This window comes from Sciurus carolinensis, chromosome 12 (assembly GCF_902686445.1).
Source record: "Sciurus carolinensis chromosome 12, mSciCar1.2, whole genome shotgun sequence".
In the NCBI taxonomy this organism is placed as follows: Eukaryota; Metazoa; Chordata; class Mammalia; order Rodentia; family Sciuridae; genus Sciurus; species Sciurus carolinensis.
The window spans coordinates 77724162-77742674 of NC_062224.1; the positions used below are offsets into that span (position 1 = coordinate 77724162).

The 18513-nt window shown below is 39.9% G+C and overlaps 1 protein-coding gene and 1 non-coding gene across 3 annotated transcripts in view; one reads left to right on the forward strand and one right to left on the reverse strand.

Annotated features, from left to right (window-relative positions):
• The window catches only part of Kcnh1 (potassium voltage-gated channel subfamily H member 1), a 389924-nt gene that overhangs the window by 227657 nt on the left and 143754 nt on the right, over positions 1 to 18513 (forward strand). The window lies entirely within an intron of this gene.
• On the reverse strand, positions 16508 to 16582 carry Trnat-ugu (transfer RNA threonine (anticodon UGU)). Its single transcript has one exon. It is a non-coding gene; the product is annotated as a tRNA-Thr (tRNA).

An 18513-nucleotide genomic window follows, 5' to 3' on the forward strand; every position in this document is an offset into this window, starting at 1 on the left:
TGGTGAGTCACACCAGTAGTGTAATCATACATGTATATAGGGTAATAATGTCTATCTCATTCTACCGTCCTTTCCATCTCCATTGCCCTATCCCTCCTCTCACTCCCCTCTGCACAATTCAAAGTTCTTTCATTCTTCCTTCCCCATCCCCCACCATGGATCAGCATCCACTTATCTGAGGAAACACTGGGTCTTTGGTTCTTTGGGATTGGCTTATTTCACTTAGCATGATATTCTGTAGTTCCATCCATTTACTGGCAAATGCCATAATTTCATTCTTTTTTAAAGCTGAGTAATATTCCATTGTGTATGTGTACCACATTTTCTTTATCCATTCATCTGTTGAAGGGCATCTAGGTTGGTTCCATAGTTTAGCTATTGTGAATTGAGCTGCTTTGAACATTAATGTGGCTGTGTCACTGTAGTATGCTGATTTTAAGTCCTTTGGGTATAAACTGAGGAGTGGGATAGCTGGGTCAAATGGTGGCTCCATTCCATTTTTCTGAGGAATCTCCATACTGCTTTCCATAGTGGCTGCACCAATCTGTAGTCCCACCAGCAATGTATGAGAGTACCTTTTCCCCCACTTCCTCGCCAACACTTATTATTGCTTGTATTCTTGATAATTGCCATTCTGACTGGAGTGAAATGAAATCTTAGAGGAGTTTTGATTTGCATTTCTCTAATTACTAGAAATGATGAACATTTTTTCATATGTTTGTTGGTTGATTGTATTCTTCTCTGAAGTGTGTTCAGTTCCTTAGCCCATTTATAGATTGGGTTATTTGGTGTTTTGGTGTTAAGTGTTTTGAGTTCTTTATATATCCTGGAGATTAATGCTTTATCTGAGGTGCACGTGGTAAAGATTTTCTCCCATTCTGTGGGCTCACTCTTCACATTGTTTTCTTTTCTGAGAAGAAGCTTTTTAGTTTGAATCCATCCCATTTATTGATTCTTAGTTTTACTTCTTGTGCTTTGGAAGTCTTGTTAAGGAAGTCAGGTCCTAAGCCAACATGATGAAGATTGGGGCCTGCTTTTTCTTCTATTAGGTGCAGGGTCCCTGTTCTACTGCCTAAGTCTTTGATCCATTTTGAGTTGATTTTTGTGCAGGGCAAGAGATACAGGTTTAATTTCATTTTGTAACATATGGATTTCCAGTTTTCCCAGCATCATTTGTTGAAGAGGCTATCTTTCTCCATTGTATGTTTTTGGCACCTTTGTCTAGTATGAGATAACTATATTTATGTGAGTTTGTCTCTGTGTCTTCTATTTCATACCATTACTCTACTGGTCTTTTTAAGTGCCAGTACCATGCTGTTTTTGTTACTATAGCTCCGTAGTTTAGTTTAAGGTATAGACCCTAAACTATAGATGCCTCCTGCTTCACTCTTTTTTTTTTTTTTAAGTTTTTTTTTTTATTGTAAACAAATGGGATACATGTTGTTTCTCTGCCTGTACATGGCGTAAAGGCATACCATTTGTGTAATCATAAATTTACATAGGGTAATGTTGTTTGATTCATTTTGCCATTTTTTTCCCTTCTCCCCCACCCCTCCCACCCCTCCCCTCCCTCTATACAGTCCGTCCTTCCTCCATTCCTGCCCCCCTCCCTAAACCCAATTCCAACTCCAACACTAACCCCTCCCACCCCCCATTATGTGTCATCATCCACTTATTAGCTATATCATTCTTCCTTTGGTTTTTTGAGATTGGCTTATCTCACTTAGCATGATATTCTCCAGTTTCATCCATTTGCCTGCAAATGCCATAATTTTATCATTCTTTATGGCTGAGTAATATTCCATGGTATATACATACCACATTTTCTTTATCCATTCATCAATTGAAGGACATCTAGGTTGGTTCCACAATCTGGCTATTGTGAACTGAGCAGCTATGAACATTGATGTGGCTATATCTCTGTAATATGCTGATTTTAAGTCCTTTGGGTATAGGCCAAGGAGTGGGATAGCTGGGTCAAATGGTGGTTCCATTCCAAGTTTTCTAAGGAGTCTCCACACTGCTTTCCAGAGTGGCTGCACTAGTTTGCAGCCCCACCAGCAATGTAAGAGTGTACCTTTCTCCCCACATCCTCGCCAACACCTGTTGTTGCTTGTATTCTTGATAATCACCATTCTAATTGGGGTGAGATGGAATCTTAGGGTGGTTTTGATTTGCATTTCTCTTATTACTAGAGATGTTGAACATTTTTCCATATGTTTGTTGATTGCTTGTAGATCTTCTGTGAAGTGTCTATTCATTTCCTTAGCCCATTTGTCGATTGGATTATTTGCATTCTTGGTGTAGAGTTTTTTGAGTTCTTTATAGATTCTGGAGATTAGTGCTCTATCTGAAGTATGATCGGCAAAGATTTTCTCCCACTCTGTAGGCTCTTTCTTCGCATTGCTGATAGTTTCCTTTGCTGAGAGAAAGCTTTTTAGTTTGAATCTATCCCAGTTGTTGATTCTTGCTTTTATTTCTTGTGCTATGGGAGTCCTGTTGAGAAGTCTGGTCCTAAGCCGACATGTTGAAGCTCTGGACCTACTTTTTCTTCTATAAGATGCAAGGTCTCTGGTCTGATTCCGAGGTCCTTAATTCATTTTGAGTTTAGTTTCGTGCATGGTGAGAGATATGGGTTTAGTTTCATTCTGTTGCATATGGATTTCCAATTCTCCCAGCACCATTTGTTGAAGAGGCTATCTTTTCTCCATTGCATATTTTTGGCCCCTTTGTCTAGTATGAGAAAATTGTATTTATTTGGGTTTGTGTCTGTGTCCTCTATTCTGTACCATTGATCCACCTTTCTATTTTGGTACCAATACCATGCCGTTTTTGTTACTATTGCTTTGTAGTAGAGTTGAAGATCTGGTATTGCGATACCCCCTGCTTCACTCTTTCTGCCAAGGATTGCTTTAGCTATTCTGGGTTTTTTATTCTTCCAGATGAATTTCATAATTTCTTGCTCTATTTCTGTAAGGTACATCATTGGGATTTTAATTGGAATTGCATTGAATCTGTATAGCACTTTTGGTAGTATGGCCATTTTGACAATATTAATTCTTCCTATCCAAGAACATGGAGATCTTTCCATCTTCTAAGGTTTTCTTTAATTTCTTTCTTTAGTGTTCTGTAGTTCTCATTGTAGAGGTCTTTCACCTCTTTTGTGAGATTGATTCCCAAGTATTTTATTTTTTCAAAGCTATTGTGAATGGGGTAGTTTTCCTGATTTCTCTTTCTGAAGATTCATCGCTTATGTATAAAAATGCCTTAGATTTATGTGCATTGATCTTATATCCCGCTACTTTACTGAATTCACTTATGAGATCTAAAAGTTTTCTGGTGGAATTTCCTGGTTACTCTAAGTATACAATCATATCATCAGCAAATAGGGATAGTTTGAGTTCTTCTTTTCCTATTCGTATCCCTTTAATTTCTTTGGTCTGTCTAATTGCTCTGGCTACAGTTTCAAGGTCGATATTGAATAGAAGTGGTGAAAGAGAGCATCCCTGCCTTGTTCCAGTTTTTAGAGGGAATGCTTTCAGTTTTTCACCATTTAGAATGATATTAGCCATGGGCTTAGCATAGATGGCCTTTACAATGTTAAGGAATGTTCCCACTATCCCTATTTTTTCTAGTGTTTTGAGCATGAAGGGGTGCTGTATTTTATCAAATGCTTTTTCTGCATCTATCGAAATAATCATGTGATTCTTGACTTTAAGTCTGTTGATATGGTGAATTACATTTATTGATTTCCTGATGTTGAACCAACCTTGCATCCCTGGGATGAAACCCACTTGATCATGGTGCACTATCTTTTTAATATGTTTTTGTATGCGATTTGCTAAAATTTTGTTGAGAATTTTTGCGTCGATGTTCATTAAGGATATTGGTCTGAAATTTTCTTTCCTCGATGTGTCTCTGTCTGATTTAGGTATCAGGGTAATATTGGCTTCATAGAATGAGTTTGGGAGGGTTCCCTCCTCTTCTATTTATGGAATACTTTGAGAAGTATTGGAATGAGCTCTTCTTTAAAGGTTTTGTAGAACTCGGCTGAGAACCCATCTGGTCCCAGACTTTTCTTTGTTGGTAGGCTTTTGATGACTTCTTCTATTTCATTACTTGAAATTGGTCTATTTAAATTGTGTTTGTCCTCCTCGTTCAGTTTAGGCAATTCATATGTCTCTAGAAACCTCTTGATGTCTTCGAAATTTTCTATTTTGTTGGAGTATAGGTTTTCAAAATAGCTTCTAATTATGTTTTGTATTTCAGTTGTGTCTGTTGTGTTATTTCCTTGTTCATTCCGAATTTTAGTAATTTGGGTTTTCTCTCGTCTTCTCTTTGTTAGTGTGGCTAAAGGTTTATCAATTTTGTTTATTTTTTCGAAGAACCAACTGTTTATTTTGTCAATTTTTTGTATTGTTTCTTTTGTTTCAATTTTGTTGATTTCAGCTCTGAGTTTAACTATTTCCTGTCTTCTACTACTTTTGGTGTTGGTCTGTTCTTCTTTTTCTAGGGCTTTGAGCTGTAGTGTTAGGTCATTTATTTTTTGAGTTTTACTTCTTTTATTAAATGCGCTCCATGAAATAAATCTTCCTCTAAGTACTGCTTTCATAGTGTCCCAGAGATTTTGATATGATGTTTCTTTGTTCTCGTTTACCTCTAAGAATTTTTTAATTTCCTTCCTAATAACTTCTGTTATCCATTCATCATATAATAGCATATTGTTTAATCTCCAGGTGTTGGAGTAGTTTCTGTTTTTTACTCTTTCATTTATTTCTAACTTCAATCCATTATGATCTGATAGAATACAAGGTAGTGTCTCTATCTTCTTGTATTTGCTGACATTAGCTTTGTGGCATAATATATGGTCTATTTTAGAGAAGGATCCATGTGCTGCTGAGAAGAAAGTTTATTCACTCTTGGTTGGATGGTATATTCTATAAATGTCTGTTAAGTCTAAATTATTGATTGTGTTATTGAGATCTATGGTTTCTTTGTTCAATTTTTGTTTGGAAGATCTGTCCAATGGTGAGAGAGGTGTGTTAAAATCACCTAGTATTATTGTGCTATGGTCTATTTGCTTTCTAAAATTGAGAAGGATTTGTTTAACATACATGGATGAGCCACTGTTTGGGGCATAGATGTTTATGATTGTTATATCTTGCTGATTTATGCTTCCCTTAAGCAGTATGAAATGTCCTTCTTTATCCCTTCTGACTAACATTGGCTTGAAGTCCACATTATCTGAAATGAGGATGGATACTCCAGCTTTTTTGCTGAGTCCATGTGCATGGTATGTTTTTCCCCATCCTTTCACCTTTAGTCTATGAGTATCTCTTTCTATGAGGTGAGTCTCTTGCAGGCAACATATTGTTGGATCTTTCTTTCTTATCCAATCTGCCAGTCTATGTCTTTTGATTGATGAATTCAGGCCATTAACATTCAGGGTTATTATTGAGATATGATTTGTATTCCTGGTCATTTGGTTCATATTTAAAATTTTTGACACATCTTGGTTCCTCCTTTATTTGACAGTTCCTTTAGGATAATTCCTCCCTTTGCTGATTTGCTTCTTTGTTTTTTATCTCTTCCTCATGGAATATTTTGCTGAGAATGTTCTGTAATGCTGGCTTTCTTTTTGTAAATTCTTTTAGCTTTTGTTTATCATGGAAAGATTTTATTTCATCGTCAAATTTGAAGGTAAGTTTTGCTGGGTATAAGATTCTTGGTTGGCATCCATTTTCTTTCAGAGCTTGAAAGATGTTGTTCCAGGCCCTTCTAGCTTTTAGGGTCTGGATTGAAAAATCTGCTGATATCCGTATTGGCTTCCCCCTGAATGTAATTTGGTTCTTTTCTCTCACAGCCTTTAAAATTCTGTCTTTATTTTGTATGTTAGGTATTTTCATTATAATGTGCCTTGGTGTGGGTCTGTTGTAATTTTGTGTATTTGGAGTCCTATAAGCCTCTTGGACTTGATTTTCCATTTCATTCTTCAGATTTGGGAAATTTTCTGATATTATTTCATTGAATAGATTGTTCATTCCTTTGGTTTGTTTCTCTAAGCCTTCCTCAATCCCAATAATTCTCAAATTTGGCCTTTTCATGTTATCCCATAGTTCTTGCAGATTCTGTTCATGATTTCTTACCATCTTCTCTGTTTGTTCAACTTTGTTTTCGAGGTTAAATATTTTGTCTTCAATATCTGAAGTTCTGTCTTCCAGGTGTTCTACCCTATTGGTTATGCTTTCTATGGAGTTCTTAATTTGGTTTATTGTTTCCTTCATTTCAAGGATTTCTGTGTGTTTTTTTTTTCAATATCTCTAACTCTTTATTGAAATGATCCTTTGCTTCCTGAATTTGCTCTGTTAACTGTCGATTGGTGCGATCATTCAATGCCTGCATTTGCTCTTTCATCTCATCGTTTGCTTCCCTAATCATTTTAATTATGTACATTCTGAACTCCCTTTCTGTCATTTCTTCTGCCATGCTGTCGTTGGATTTTATTGATGTAACATCTAGATTTGTTTGGGGCATTTTCTTCCCTTGTTTTCTCATATTGTTCAGGAATCAGTGGGTCATTAAGATATTGCAGATTTCCTCTATTGACTTATAATGTCCCTGAAGATTGCTAGTATATCCCCTCTTATCCTTCAGTAGCCTGAAGTCTTAGAGGAAGTTGATAATGCAGAGCTCCAGGAAGAAACTGCCTCTCTAGGGTGGTGACCCTCAGGTGGTGTATATTCCCTGCTAGTGGGCAGAGGTGCCTCCACTTGTTGACCGATGGTCATCCAGTGGGGAACTAGTCTGTGGGCTGAGGCAAGTCCTGTTTGTGCCTGTGTCTCTGGTTTTACCGTCCCTGTGGGAAAACCTCCCCCAGCAGGGAAGACTCACTCGGTGGGGATGTCTCGCTGGTCAGTTGCCCTCCTAGAGGTTCCCCTCAATCTACAACTACTGCCTGGGCTGGGCTGTCTTCCTCTGCAACGTTTCCAGGGGCCCGGACCTACCTCCTGGGCCTGGGAGCCTCACCCTCTGCAGGCGAGTCTCCTTAGGCTGCCTCTCCCAGAGAATCTGCCCGCAGTCCTGGAAACTTCGCTCCGCCCCTAGGCGTGTCTCTGTGTGGCTCTTCCAGCAAGAAGCCACCTAGCTCCTGGGACCCTGCTCTGCACCTAATCGCCTGGCTATGCGGCCCCTCCTCTGAGCCGCCACCTGGAGCCCCGTACAATAGCTCCGAGACCCAGAGACCCGCCACACACCTCCTCCTCTGGACAGTGGCCCGGTTTCCGACGCAGTCACTAGGAGCCCAAGCAACTCACTTCGAGTCTCCTCCTCCCGCCAACCGCCCGTAGCCCTAGGCAGTCACTCCGAGTCCAAGTGACCCGCCCTGTTCCTCCTCCTCCTCCTTGGGTTAGCCCCCCGGGTGTTCAAGAGCGGTGGCTCCGAGACCAAGTGACCCACCGTGCTCCTCCTCCAGGCAGGCCACCAGTGTTCAGGAGCGGTCGCTTTTTGTCCAATCAACTCACCACTCGCCTCCTCCTCTGGCAACTGCCTGTGGCTCCGATGCAGTCACTCCTAGACCAAGTGACCCACCGCGCTCCTCCTCCAGGCAGGCCACCGGTGTTCTGGAGCGGTGGTTCTGAGTTCAAACAGCTCACCACGCAGCTCCTCCTCTGGCAACCGCCTGTGGCTCTGATGCAGTCACTCCTAGGTCAAGCGACCCGCCGCGCTTCTCCTCTTCCTCCGGGCAACCTCCCGGTGTTCAGGAGCGCTTGCTCTGAGTTCAAACAGCTCGCCACGCAGCTCCTCCTCAGGCAGCCGCCTGGAGCCCCAGTGGTTGCTCGAGTCCAAGCGCTGTGCTGAGCTGCCTCCTCTATGATGATCCCAGTTGTCCGTGTTTACCGCTCCTGTGGGGGGAGGGGCGTCTCACCGAGCAACTCTACTTCACAAAGTTCCCTGCGTTCCGGGGCTACCGCCCCATCCAGGACGCCTCCCCAAAGGGAGAGACTCACCCGGCGGCTTTGAGTTGGTCCCAAGTCTCTCACTATCACCTCTTTTGAATCCTGCGTCCTGGAGCAACGTGAAATGCAGCCGTCCTCTAGTCTGCCATCTTGAAAACCCCTCCCTGCTTCACTCTTCTTGCTGAGGATTGCTTTGGCTATTCTGGGTCTCTAATTTTTCCAAATGAATTTCATGATTGCTTTTTCTAGTTCTATGAAGATTGTCATTGGGATTTTAATAGGAATTGCATTAAATCTGTGTAATACTTTTGGTAGTATGATCATTTTAACAATATTAACTCTGCCTATCCAAGAGCATGGGAGATCTTTCTATCTTCTAAGGTCTTCAATTTCTTTCTTAAGTGTTCTGTAGTTTTCTTTGTAGAGGTCTTTCACCTCTTTTGCTAGATTGATTCCCAAGTATTTTATTTTTTTTGAGGCTATTAGGAAATTAGAAATTTTCCTAATTTAACTTGCATGGACTCATCTCTTATGTATAGGAATGCATTTGATTTATGGGCATTGATTTTATATCCTGCTACTTTTTTGAATACATTTATGAGTTCTAGAAATTTTCTGGTGGAATTTTTTTGATCTTCTAAATATCGAATCACGTCATCAGCAAATACTAATACTTTGAGTTCTCTTCCTATTCGTGTCCCTATACTTTCTTTAGTCTAGTTCTGGCTAGAGTGCAAAGACAATGTTGAACAACAGTGATGAAAGAGGGCATTCCTGAATATTCCAGTTTTTAGAGGGAATGCTTTCAATTTTTCTCCATTTAGAATGATGAGGTGTGTCCCATTTTTTTTCAGTGCTTGGAATGTGAAGAGGTGCTATATTTTGTCAAATGCTTTTTCTGCATCTATTGAGATATTCATAATTCTTGTCTTTAAGTCTATTGATGTGATGTATTATGTTTATTGATTTCTGTATGTTGAACCAACTTTGCATCTCTGGGATGAACCCCACCTGATCGTGGTGCACTATCTTTTTGATCTGTTTTTGTATGTGATTTGACAGAATTTTATTGATAATGTTTGCATCTATGTTCATGAGGGACATTGGTCTGAAGTTTTCTTTCCTTGATGTGTCTTTGTCTTGTTTTGGTATCAGGGCGATTCTAGCCTTATAGATTGAGTTTGGAAGGGTTCCCTTCTTTTATGTTTCATGGAATAATTTGAGGAGTATTGGTGTTAATTCTTCTTTGGAGGTCTTATAGAACTCCGCTGAGAATCCATCTGGTCCTGGACTTTTCTTTGTTGGTAGACTTTTGCTAGCGTTTTCTATTTCATTTCTTGAAATGGATCTGTTTCAATTGTGTATGTCCTCCTGCATCAGTTTGGGTAGATCGTATGTGTCTAGAAATTTGTTGATGTCTTTGAGATTTTCTACTTTATTTAAGTATAAATTTTCAAAGTAGTTTCTAACTATCTACTTTATTTGGTAGTATCCATTGTGATATTTCCTTTTCCATCACGAATTTTAGTAATTTGAGTTTTCTCTTTCTCTTTGTTAGTGTAGCCAAGGGTTTGTCAATTTTATTAATTTTTTCAAAGAACCAACTTCTTGTTAATTTTTTCAATAGTTTCTTTTATTTCAATTTCATTGATTTCAGCAATAATAACTTAATTATTTCCTGCCTTCTGCTTTTGGTGTTGATAATGTTAAATCATTTATTTGTTGACTTTTTATTCTTTTAATGTATGAGCTCAATGCAGTGAACTTTCCTCTTAGCACTACTTTCATAGCATCCCAGAGGTTTTGATATGTTGTATCGGTGTTCTCATTTACCTATAAGTATTTTTATTTCCTCACTGATTTCTTCTGCTATTCATCCATCATCCAATAGCATCCTATTTAGTCTCCAGGTGTTGGAGTAGCTTCTATTTTTTATTTTATTGTTGATTTCTAGTTTCATTCCATTATGATCTAAGAGAATACAGGGTAGTATTTCTTTCTTTTTCTTTTTCTTTTTTTTTTGTATTTGCAGAGAATTGCTTTGTGGCATAACATATGGTCTCTTTTACAGAAGGATCCATGTGCTGCAAAGAAGAAAGTGTATTTTCTCGATGATGGATGAAATACTCTATATTTGTTAAGTCTAAATCATTGATAGTATTATCGAGGTCTATAGTTTCTTTTTTCAATTTTTGTTTGGAAGATGTATCCAGTGGTGAGAGAGGTTTCTTAAAGTCACCCAGAATTATTGTGTTGTGGTCTATTTGACTCTTGAAATTGAGAAGGATTTGTTTGACGTACATAGATGCTCCATTGTTTGGGGCATCTATATTTACGATTGTTATGTCTTGTTGGTGTATGATTCCCTAAGGCAGTATAAAATGTCTTTCTTTATCCCTTCTGACTAACTTTGGTTTGAAGTCCACTTTGCCTGATATGAGTATGGAAACCCCTGCTTGTTTACACAGTCCATGTGAGTGATGTGTTTTTTCCCAGCTTTTCACCTTCAGTCTGTGGATGTGTTTTCCTAGGTGGTGAGTCTCTTAAAGACAGCATATTGTTGGGTCTTTTTTTAAAATCCAATCTGCCAGTCTGTTTTTTGTTTGATGAGTTTAGGTTGTTAACATTCAGGATTATTATTGAGATATGATTTGTATTCCTGGTCATTTGGTTTTTAACTGGACTTTGTTTCTCCTTTGATTGACCTTTCCTTTAGTATATTTCCCCCCTTTGCTGATTTTCATTTTCTTTTTCATTTCTTCCTCATGGAATATTTTGCTGAGAATATTCTGTAGTGCAGGCTTTCTAGTTGTGAATTCTTCTGTTTATCATGGAAGGTTTTTATTTCATCTTCAAATCTGAAGCTTAATTTTGCTGGATATAAAATTCTCAGTTGGCATCCATTTTCTTTCAGAGCTTGATATATGTTATTCCAAGCCCTCCTGGCATTGTAGAGTCTGGGTTGAGAAATCAGCTGAAATCTGAATTGGTTTCCCCCTATATGTAATTTTTTTTTTTCTCTCACAGGCTTTAAAATTTGATCCTTATTCTCTGTGTTAGTCATTCTCATTATAATATGCTTTGGTGTGGGTCTGCTATAATTTTGTACATTTGGGATCCTGTAAGCCTCTTGTAGTTGATTTTCCATTTTACTCTTCAGATTTGGGAAGTTTTCTGATATTATGTCATCAAAAAAATTGCGCATTCCTTTGTTTTTTTTTTTTATTTTGGTAAATCTTAAATTTGGTCTTTTCATATTATCCCATATTTCTTGCAAGTTCTATTCATGGTTTCTCACCATCTTCTCTGTGCGGTTGACTTTATTTTATTTCAAGAGTATATATTTTGACTTCATTGTTTGAGGTTCTGTCTTCTAAGTGATCTAGTCTGTTGGTGATACTTTCCATTGCATTTTTAATTTGGTTTATTGTTTCCTTCATTTTGAGGATTTCTGCTTGATTCCTTTTTATAATCTCTGCCTATTTTTGAAGTGATCTTTCACATCTATATTTTCTCTTTGATACCATCCTTTATTTCAAAGATCAATCCATGTATTTTCTAAACTCCTCTGACATTTCCTCAGTATTGACTTTGGATTCTATTGTTGAAACATCTTGGTTTGTTTGAGGTGCTTTGTTTGTTGTTTTTTCATGTTTGTGTGTCTTCTCATGTAGCAGTGTGGCTCCGATGCAGTATAGTTTCTGTACTGTAGTCTCACAGTGTCCCTGAAAGCTTCCAGTACTTCACCTTGGGGGAGACCAATATTAACAGCACCCAATGCAAACAAGATACAACCTTAAACCATATGGTTCCTGTTAAGGCATCTACAGTTTTGTCACTTAAACAGAAATGTTTGATTATTCTCTACAATATAAACAGTAAGTTTACTAAAAGGGTTTACCCTTTAGTAATGATGGATAATGAGGGAACAGAAGTAGTGTAAGATATGATGTTTATGAGGGAGGAGAGAAAATAGAGGTAAAAAATTATAGGAAGAGTGAAGGAGGAATTAATAGAAGTTGGTTTTTTGTTTGAGAGCAGTGAGAAAGAGAATCCAGGGAGACAGATAGGTGAGTGAAAAAATATATACAGTTTTTTCAAAAAGTGAAAGTATACAAATACACAACAAAACTGTAATACACGCTTTAGACATCCCATTCCTCAATAAGCTGATGCATGAATAATATTAGGATTCAAAGATGGTAGAGGTATGATGGGGAGGGAGGAAGAAAGGCTCAGTGGAAAACTGAATGATTGCCTCATTGGTTTTCAAAAATTTTCTCAGTTTCTCTTCTCTGCTGATGGGTGGGGTTTTCTGAAGTTTAGTGTTAGCTGCAGTCAGGTGGATACCAGACTGGTTGGGTGGACAAGCTGATAGCAAGATGCCCTCATACCCTCTCACAGTCTTTCCACCTGTTGTAGCCAGCCCCTTCAGTCCCTGTGCTCTTCAGGACTCACTGAGCTGGAGAAAGCCAAGTTTTCTCCAGTTTCTCCAACATGTGCTCCCCCTTGGGAATTGCCCTAGTCTCTGACTTTCCACAGGCGTGCAGGACCCAGACTGGCCCACACAAACCCAGCTGCAATCTTATGGACTTGGGCTTCAGCTTCCCCAGGCCCTGCCTTGCTGCAGTCCCAAGATCTCAATGCCCTTTCAACTTGCAGAGAGATCACCAGGGATGCACTCACACAAAAGAGTGACCCTGCAAAGTGCAGACAGATGGCAGCCACTAGCACATCTAGCAGGAAGACCTCAGGTGCAACCAGACCTGCAGGTACCCCCAATATATCTCCAGGCCCTGGTCAGTGTCCCCAGACTGAGGTGGCCACACCTCGAGATGGTGGCAACAGCAAACCTGAAGGCCCTGACTGGTGTCCCAAGATGGTGGTGGCCACGTGTAACCAAACCTGTGGTTACTGTGACAATGGGCTTCCAGGCAACAGTGGGCAGTAGGTGATCTGCTGGCAGTCTGTGGGTCATCTGTAGGCTAATGGTGGGCAATTAGTGGGTGGACTTCAGACAGTGGCTGGTGGGTAGGTAAAAGGCGTGGCCAAGGGGAGGCAAGAGGCAGGCAAATGGTGGATGACAGGCAGTGGTCAAAGAGTGATCTTCATTCAAAAGGCAGATGATATGCTGGCAGATGGTGGATGATTGCAGCAGACAAATGGGGGTATAAATAGCAGGGGATCGGTGGGCAGCAACAGCTGCCTCACAGAGAAGTATCTCCTCTGCTTGAATATCAAGTCACGGAGCAACAAGGAATGCAGCCTTCCTCTAGTCTGCCATCTTGTATCTACCCAGGGTCTCTATTTCTAAGGGAATTAAATCCCATTCATGAGGGTCTTACCCTCATGGCCTAATTTCCTGCCCAAACCCCACCTTCTAATGCCATCACATTGGGGATTAAGATTTCAATATTACATGAATTTTGGAGAAGTATATAATTTCATCTGTAACTTTAGTTTGGTAATGTGTAATGAACTCTTTCTATCCAGTAGAACCATTGTCATGTTGTACCCTACTTTGAGAAATCCAATTCATAAACATAACATGTTCAATAATTCTCAGATCTATTAAAGTGATTATTTACTTTGAAAATAAGTATTTTTACCAAAATTCCTTAAAATAGCCCTTTATTATGACTTCCCAGGGATTACTTACATATCATTAATAATCTAGAATAGGAAGAGAAAGCTAAGATGTTTAGATATCTGACTTTCTGAAGAATAGTAGGCAATGGTAGTAAAACAGAATCTGTAACATGGTTTAACTTCAAATTGAGCATATTTGTATCTACTTTTTGAGAAAAGCGACACCAGTTTAACAATTTTCCTAAAAGAGTATTGCCATTGTAATTTGCTGATATTTGATTTACTGTATAATCTATAAGACACTCTGCACTTAGAACATGTGCATCACCCCTCTGAGGTGGCTTCTAAGGTGGAGTCCCTGTCAACCCCAGAGAATTTAACTTTGACTTTGATTAATGTCACTTGTGATATCTAAAAGAAGATGTTTACCTAGAAGTTTTATTTTCCTTCAGAGAATATTCTCTTTTGATGTTACTTTTTGTTATCTACTCTTAGACACAGACCAAATAACCCTGATTATTTTTTTTTTTTGGTGGGGAGTTCAATCAGGGATTGAACTTGGGGGCATTGGCTACTGAGCCACATCCCCAGCCCTATTTTGTATTTTATTTAGTAGCAGGGTCTCACTGAGTTGCTTAGCACCTCGCTTTTGCTGAGGCTGGCTTTGAACTCACAATCCCCCTGCCTCAGCCTTCTGAGTCGCTAGGATTACAGGGGTACGCCACCACGCTCGGACCTGATTATTCTTAAAAATATATATTTAATGTGTTTTTTACTATGAGACTGTCTGATATTCTGGAGAGGCACAAATCCTCAAAGTTAATAAAACCAGGACAAAAGAAGAAGAAAAATGATAAATTCTGAAAAGATCCTGGAGCATTGGGAGAATGGGTTCCTCGAATACACCAAGATATCTGGCATATTCATTTAAGCCTCAAATATTTCTCGAGTGCCTAATATATCCAACCTTTCCTGGTGGGTCTAACATTGGAGCCTGCTTAGGTCAGAGGCCTTTGTCTTTTAGGGTAGACTTTATCAGAATTTCTGGGGATTTGGGTTTGTTTTTGGAGCTGGAGATTGAACAAAGGACTTCTTATATGCTAAGCATGTGTTCTACTACTGAGCTACACCCCAACCTCTATAGTTCTCTGTTTTAATACTTTGTCAGAATTTGGCAGATTGGAACACATCAATAGATGACTCACAGGTTAGGGAAGGTTCTACAAGCCATTTATGAAGAAAAAAGGGCTTTTTACTTTTTTTTTTTTTTTTTTTTTTGGTAAAGAGGTCATGGGAAATATCTATCAATCTGAAGTGTTCAATAAGCCATCAAACATATGTGGCTATTATAATTTTAAAATTAGTGTACAGTGAGTCAAAATGCACTCTGCTGTCATGTAGAACTAATTAGATCAAGTTTTTCGATAGAAAAAATAAATTAAAATTAAATACAAAATTTAAAGATTATTTTCTCAATTGTACCAGTACATTTCAAGAGCTCCATGGCCACCTGTGGTTACTAGTAGTTATATTAGATGGTGCACAGGTATAGTACATTTCCATCATCACAGAATGTTCTTTTAGCTAGAACTGCTCTAAATATTTGAAGTATTTTGTGTAAGAAAAGATTCCTGTAGAAGGTTCATGATGCCCAGTGGAGAATGATTGCAGTGGAAATTTTTCCAACACTTGAGCTGGTCAGCAACAGAGCATCAGGGTAGGAAGGCCTCTAAGCAGGAGAATGTCCTTGGTGGCCCCTGTCAGGGCTGTTGGAGAAGGAAGCATGAGGAGAGGACGTCTGGAGCTGTCAGACTTTGAGTGCCCCATGTCAAGTACTGTACCACAGCCCTGCCAGCCCACATAGACATCTGTTCCTGGTGCTTGACAACTACTTCTGTTGTTCAGTAGGAAGTCCCTGGTGGTGGGGCAGACCCTGATCTCAACTCCCATTCTGCCTGACTTCATTCAAGCCCTTCCTGGGAAGAATGGTGATTTACAAAACGCATTCAAAACTTTCAATGAAACTATAGCTAGAAATTATTTCTAGAAATCCCAAACTGGGGATATATTTTCTGGACATAAACTTGGATGAATGAGGAAAATTAAAGGTCTCCTTTTCTAACTTAAGTCATCTAAGATTCTGTAGATTCAAACACTCAAACTGAAGCAAAATAAAACATCAGTTAGGAGTTAGCAGTATTTTCCTTGGATAAGTCACCAAGCAAGTATTTGACCTGTGTGTTTGCAACGTCTCTCTTTATGGCAAAGACATGCTTTCTCAAATGCTTGGTCAGACATAGAGAATTGAGGGACCATACTTGGGTAGGTATTTCCAAAGCTCTTTAGCCTGAGAACTCAAAGAATTATCTCTGGCAATCTACAACCAGAACTAGTTACCTGAGCACACTCCTTAACTGACGCTTGATGGCGTTGCCCTGAGTAAGAACCTCAACTCTGGTCAAGCTTGGGCAGCTTTAGCTTTAGCTTTTTTAATGACACTTTGAAGCCACTTGAGAGTACTAGAGGAGGAAAATAATGTGAATTAAATACATTAGGATTGTCTCTCCATGAAGCAAACAGAAAGAATTATAGTTCTATGGAGTCACTAGAGACAGCTTGTGGTCTGAACTCCTCAGTCATCTTGGACTGACCTTGTCATTGTCTACTTTTCTTTCCTTTGCTGTTTATTTATTTATTTTTTATTTTTTTGGGTGCTGGGGATCAAACCCAGGGCCTTGTGCTTACAAGGCAAGCACTCTACTGACAGGTATCTCCCCAGCCCCTGCTGTTTATTTTTAAACAACTTTTAATTTGATTCTTTAGATAGTGCAGCTGATCTCTCCTCCTCTCCTTTGCCTTCTCCTGTTCAACAGGGTCTGGTTACTACCACCTGGTGGATGGGGCACATAATGTTATGGAGAAGTGTTTTATTCTCGTACATTGTTTTTTTTTTTTTTTTTTTTTGGGGGGGTGCTGGGGATCGAACCCAGGGCCTTGTGCTTACAAGGCAAGCACTCTACCGACTGAGCTATCTCCCCAGCCCCTATTCTCGTACATTCTGACTCAACCTGCCCCTGTTGGTCAGGTGTCTGCTCTGTCCTCTGGAGGAAAAGACTCCTTGAAGCAAACACAGACACTTTCATTTGCCAGAACTAAGCGCCCTCAGGAAAGCACCTTTGGTTTGATCCAGCCTCACTGACAAAGGAACTCTTGACTATGCCTACTCCTAGTCAAGGCGAGTTTCTCTCGGGAGGTAATGCCGGGAGAATGAGTAGAAGTTTGTGGGGAGATGAGGAGGAAGCATTCTAGGGAGGGGAGTGGCTGGTGCAAAAGGAAACAGACACTAGACCTTGGGATGCTTAAGGGAAACCGAAGCCTGTTCCATGAAAAGAACTAGTGGGGTATCATTCATCTATTAACAAACATGTACTAAGGATCCTGATGTCCAAGGCACTGGTCTAGGCACCAGAGATGTATTACTGAGTATAACAAAGATACTACCCTATGGAACTGATGTTTTGGGGGTGGGGGAGGAGCCAAAAAATAATACACAAAATACAAATATTAAACTAGTTCTTTCCAAAGAGATTAGAATAATCCTTTCCGCATTCTAAGGGTTATGTGTTTGCTTAATAAATTGGAAATTATGATGTGTTTTTGGATGGAAAGTGTTGGGTGGGGGTGTTAGAGTTCTGTAAAGGAAATTGCTAGTGCCAGAGGTGGTGTTGGAGTGGGATGTATTGTTACAATCTCTTTGAAAAGCCTTTTTAGAACCAAGACTTGGGAGGGATGTGGCTACTGATCATTTTTAGGGGAGGGGTCGGCCTGTGGCGGTAATAGCCATAAAACCAGGAGAATGTCTGCAAGGATGCCAGGTGGAAAGACCAGGCTGGGGGATCAGAAGGGCCAGGTCAGAGGGCCTTCCAGGTTATGGTAAGGTTGAGCTTTCCTTCTGAGTGCTATGTGGGGTCCTGGCGATGTGATTTAAGGGACCACTCTGGTTTTTCTGTTGAGAATTGCTCTAGGAGGGCCACATCAATGGCCCCATGCAGAGGTAACCAACCTGGCAGCTCTACAGGGTACCAGTCCGTAAAGGGCCCTCAACTTACACTGGGAAGTGAAAGAAATCCTTCCTGTCAGAGCTCACCTTAGGGAAAGTACTACATAGAGGGAGGGAAACAACCCAGGGTTGTGTTTAACTGGGTAACAAATATATCTATTATGCCTTCTAGGGGAGGATGGGCTGGTTAACTGCCGACATTTGTTTTGCTGACTGGAAACTGCCATTTGCTCCTTAAAATAGGGTTCTTACTGATACAGTCCCCTGAGAGCCTGTGTGTCGGTCCTACAGCCCTAAGGAGATATGCAGGGAGCAGACCCTAAATGACCTTGAATGTCCTGTGGAACCTGCTTAGTGTCATAAGCCATGATAGCCTTCTTTTCCCACCTCCAGAACCACAAGAGAAAGTTCTAATCCATCCCAGAAGTAGTTTCATTTAACTCTTTAGGAATAATGATTCCTCTTCATTGTTATTCAGAAAGTCATTCCTGAAAGGGCCTCCTTTGGACAATAGGGTTTAGCTGAGGATGGCTTAGAGGATTAGCTAGTGCTCTGCTAGCAGATGTGGATCCTACCTGGGAGTGGAGCCCTAGGGATCTTTGACATGGAAGAAGAGCCCCCCAAAGCCATGTTTAAGGAAAGACAGGCTGGTCATCAAGAACATACCTTACTAAAACACCATCTTAGTCTGTCCAGGCTGCTATAACAAAATACATTTATAAAATAATTATTTATAAAATAATTTATAAATAATAGAAATTTATTTCTCATGGTTCCAGGGACTGGTAAGTTCAAAATCAAGATGCCAACAGATTTGGTGTCTGGTGACGACTTGCTCTCTGCTTTATAGAGGGTGCCTTGTTGCTGCTTCCTCACATGATAGAAGGACAAAAGGGACAGACAAACCTC